The following is a 5291-nucleotide window of genomic DNA, read 5'->3' as shown; positions in this document are numbered from 1 at the left end:
CCCAAGAATACTCGACGTGACTGCGACGGCAAAGCTGGATCCAGTTCTGTTCATTCCTGAAGGGAACCTCAGCACCGCCAAGACATGGACAATCCTCCGCAGTATGGATGAACCCGATAAAATCAAAGCGGCTACAAACAGTACCTTGAAACAGTTGCAAATCAATTCCCTTCCCTGGCACGGGTGAGGCACTGACGGAAGCTCTGTGGACACCCTATGTAGGCTACACTTTAATTCCTCCCTGTACGCTTTATTACACCGGCCACCGCAACCCTACGCTGGTTGCCCCTATTACAGTGGCAGATGTCCGAGCGGCAGTTCACGCCTCGCAGCGAAACGCTGCCCCCTGAGCAGACAGTATAAAAAATCTCAGCTTGGATCATATTCAGGCTGTCACGGACTACCTCAACAATGAGCTATGGAACAAAGGAGGAGAGCCCCAGGACAGGCGACACGCTGACATCACAACCATTCCCACATCAGGCAATAAGCCTACATTGGCCGCATAATGCTAAATTTCCTTAGCGTCTTGCTTAGGCTAACACCATGAACGGGTCGTCCGCACCCGTCTTGAAAATTACATCCGGGACAACGACCTTTTTCTCCCCACCTTGAATCAATTTGAAGCGCTCGTGTGTGTGTCGTTTCTTCGTGTGTCCGTGTTTCGTCGCGCTGTTTCTTCCTTTAAATGCATTACCAACTAGCCCGGAACCTAGTTCTTCTGATCAATTTCGACCGGGCCTCTCGGTTCGAAGACGCTTTCCTCCTAACAACAGAAAAGGTCCTCAAAAATATCCACACAGGTCATGAACGCCTCATTTTGGCCCTCTAACTAAAGGGCGCCTTTCATAACATTTCGCACGAAGCAATAATTCAAGGCATCATCGACCTGAACTGTGGCGAAAAGGTCTTTTCCTACGTACGAGCATTCCTCATGGGATGCACAGTGACGACAGTCATGGACCAAACATGCTCCGAGGCTGGACAAATGCCACACAAAGGCACGCCGCAGAGCTCTTTCATATCACCCCTGCTCTTCAACATCGCGATGCTGAAGCTCGCTCAGCAACTGCCAACACTCCCCAACATCGGATACACGCTGCATGCTGATGATATAACGATATGGGCCACTAAGGGCTCCTTAGGCCACAAAGAAACCACGCTACAGAAAGCAGCACAAGTAGTGGAAGTTTTTTCCTTTAAAATCGGTCTTCGCTTCTCCCCAGAGAAGTCCGAAGTAATATGGGTTCTTAATCCGCGATAAAAATCACCGGGCCTGGTCAACCTTACTATTGAAAGGCAGCCCATAAAGGAAGTGTATATTATCGGGATACATGAACTTTGGATCCAGAGAAACCTCAGGGCTCCAGATCCAGATCCAGAGAAACCATTCGAACCTTTAAAGCCACCACTATTCAAATAACCCGCATGATTAGCCGTATTACCCGACATAGCCAAGGCATGCGAGAGAGGACGCTTTGCGATTAGTCCAAGCGCTAGTCCTCATAGAATAACGTACAGATTTCCTTTTCAAAAGACCACGAAACAAGAAGAACAACCGACTGCCACTATCATAAGGAGGGCATACAAAACGGTTCTTAGTCTTCCTCCGAGCACCTCAAAAGATAAACTTCACGCCCTTGGCCTTTTCAACGCATACTCAGAACTCCAGGACGCAATCCTCACGTCACAAGCATTCCGACTCTAAAAACACAAGCCGACCACACCCTGCTCAGGCGGGTACGGGGCCTGGATTCTCAATCCTCAACAGAGAAACTACAAAAGAAACAACATCAAAGTAGCTGTGATCCCGAAGCATATGTTCAAAGATGTCTACACCGGCTGTCGCAAGGCAAGGATTTCCTGCCTACGCAAGCGACTTGCAGCAATGCAGCAATTAACCGGGATTCCGAGAGATGGCAAGCGTAGCAGGGGGTGGCAGAGAATTAGGTGGGCGGAGGAGATTAAGAAATTTGCGGGAATATGGTAGCCGCGGCTGGTGAGAGACATGGGACAGGCCTTCTTTCCGCAGTGGGCGTAGCCAGGCTGATGATGATGAAGAAAGAATAAAATGGAATTGCGCAGCCCACAGCCGTACCTACGCACCACCAAACAACAAGACGAGCGCATTGACGCCTTCTTCAGGAAGGCAACAAAGCGAGCACTGGGCCTCCCGGTGGCTACCTCCAACGCCAAACTGAAGGCGTTGGGAGTGGTAAACACCTATCAGGAGTTGCGGGAGGCCCACCTCGTGAACCAATATACGCGGCTATCGCAGACGGTTCCTGAGCGCCGCCTGATAAATCGCTTACACATCCAACACACATGCATACCAGAGGGGACGGAGAACATCCCGGTGCTGTGGCGCCACATGCTGAGGGTCGCTCCGCTCCCGCGTAGCATGGACATGGCTTCACATAAAGGCAGACGACAAGCGCGGATTCGCACACTTGAGAGGCATTATGGATCTAAAGAGGGCGTCTACTACGTCGATATCACAGGGCCGTCGCCCGCGGGATTCTTCACAGCTGCCGTTGTCCACCGGGGAATGAATGTCGATGGGCTATCTTTTCGAGCCCCAAATTTAACACGAGCGGAGGAAGTTGCAATAGCTCTCGCTGCCGCCGATCCAAAATCGAGAGCGGTTGTCACAGACTCTCGCCAGGCCTGTGAACATTATCTTGCAGGCGAGATATGACCTCTTGCCTCCCAAATTCTAAGACGCGCTCCCGCCGATCCAACTCGCACAAAAGTGATCTGGGCTCCTGGCCACCAGGGTCTACGAGGCAACGAGGCCGCTGATGCGGCTGCCCGAGCGCTCACACATCGGGCTCCTCACCCTAGCTCTCCTGGCTCAGAAGCTCATAAACCGCTTCTGCGGTTCCGCGAAATCCTAATTCATTATTGCGACAGCCACCGCCTCTACCCGGCACCTGCCAAGGGGCTGAGTAAGGCGGAGGAGCGAACTCTGCAGCACCTGCAGACAGGAACTGTTCTCTGTCCTGCCATTGCAAAACACTTCGATCCGAACATAGATGGGTGCTGCCCGCACTGTGGAGAGATCTGCGATATCTTTCACATGGTGTGAGCATGTACTCAGAATCCTTACCTTCCCCCTTCCCCCATCCCCACCCGAGACGCATGGGAGACTGCCCTCCTCAACTGCTACACAGGAGTCCCGAAGGGCTCTTGTAAAGCGGGCGCGAGACGGGGCCTCATCGTGCGGTGTCCCGGACTAAGGATGCCGACCATGCAGCGGGGTTTTCTTACCCTCAGACTCTCTCTGAATATTAAAGTTTTTCACCACAACTACCGAAGACACATAAAAGTTCCGGACAATCCTTTAAATATAGTGAATGATTTTGCTTTATACCGAGGCCTTAAACATGAGACAGTGTTTTTCGGCAAGGGCATGAGAGAATCCTGTCTGGTGTGGATGACTCATGACCAATGTAGATGACACTGACGAACAGAAAGGAGATGGGAAGAAGCTTTGGGCTTCCCGACACGTGCTGTGTTCAAATTTCGGACGCCGGCGTCACCTCCCGGCTTTTCTTGTCATGCGTGAAGTCTTTTTAAAAGCAAAACAAATACTCTGTCAGAATTTTTTTGATGCGAAGGGGTGCTTGTTGGCTGACGGTAAATTCGCGGACTGCGATTGTGCAGAGATAAAGGAAACCTTCGAAATGCATCTTGCATTTAATGACAAAAATTTGAATACAGTCGTCACAAGATCGGAGCATAACACGCACAAATATGCCACCAGCTATTAGACTGCCACATATTACAAAGAAGGTTTTATTTATTAATATTTTCCGGCATGTCTGGTGCGCCGTGACGCTAAGCCATTGACTATTCCTTTGTGTCAGTGCATTCGAAACGCTTATGCTCTAACTGAAGTAAACCTTACTGAAACGGCTGCAAACTATAACACACAAAAAAATTAAACAAAAAAAATTCGATTCATTTTTGCAAGACGTGAAAACGCAATCATGATATACCGCCTTTAAATTATGTCCACGTTCATTAGTTGCCAATTTAAATTCATGGGTTGAATGCTCACCTTTTCTCTCTTTAGTCAGCATTTTAACTCGGAGGAAACAATTGCATTCGTAAGGAAGAGTGAAATCACTATGCTCGAGACGCTGCCTAACTTGCGGAACTCGGAAAACTCAATGAAAGCGCGTGTACACGGAGTCTGTTGCTTTGCAGACCTCCCCTCTCAGTGCTTCCTTCACTGTACGATTAACATTTCACCCGCTGTAAGGCAGCTACCGTGTTTTCCATTTTAACTACTTACAACCTTTTGGCCTTTGAGAGCTCGTATCAAGCGACAGGCAGCTGGCGAAACGCATTGGAGGCATGAGTGGCCTGGTCTCCTGGTTACGGCGGTGAGCTAAGCGCGGTCGGCGTGTGCTGAGGGATTGGAACTCAACGTTAGTTTAAGATAAACTTTGTGGGCCCTTTGATGATGCGCAAACGCAGCCTTTGCACAGTGTCTTGCTTGCAACGCAGCATGCATGAGAGAAGGCGGAGCGAAAACACTCGCCGGACCGAAAACACTCGCCGGACCGGAGAGAGGACGAATGCTGCAATACGCTACTAGCAAATTCATTGCACAGTGCTTGGTGTGAATCGAGAAGACCCTATCAGACGTAACTGACTCCCAACAGTAGCCCGTGTGCGCATGCCCTGACCCTCGCCCACATTTCGCTTACGTTCGCCTTCCGACGCCGCAGCGCCAGCTGCTCGACGCTTGCCGGATGTTATTAAAAAATTGGAGGGCTATACATCTACCTTCCTGTTGCTGCGGCGGACTGCTGGAGCTCTGAGATTGACTTACACACTTGTTAGAGCATGCAGAGCAAAGTCGATAAAGACTAACTGGTGTGGCCACCGTGGATGCTCGCCCGATCTTGCAGATGTGGGTACATTACAGCGTTGCTTTTTATTCTATAGTAGTTGCGTTTTTGTATCATCAAGCGCTTTCGAATATACAGTAGAGGTACATACACTAGCAGCTGTGCAATTGGTGCAAGTAATAAGAGTAATAAGATACCTATCAAATAAAAAAAAATATAACGGAGCCGGAGATTGAACGGCAGATCAAAACGCCCGTCATCAGAAATAAACACCCTTAGCCGGTACGTATGCTGATGTGACAGTCGCTGTTAGTGTAGGTGATGCAAGTGTTGGACAGGAAATAATTTAGAAAAGGCAATGTAGTCGTGCCTTTATCTTTCCATTCTCGCTGTATTTTTCATTTTCATTTCCTGTGACAACGAGCGCAC

This window comes from Amblyomma mixtum, chromosome 4 (assembly GCF_055824585.1).
Source record: "Amblyomma mixtum isolate Tamu chromosome 4, ASM5582458v1, whole genome shotgun sequence".
Classification (NCBI taxonomy): Eukaryota; Metazoa; Arthropoda; class Arachnida; order Ixodida; family Ixodidae; genus Amblyomma; species Amblyomma mixtum.
Note: the sequence above shows the minus strand (reverse complement) of the source record.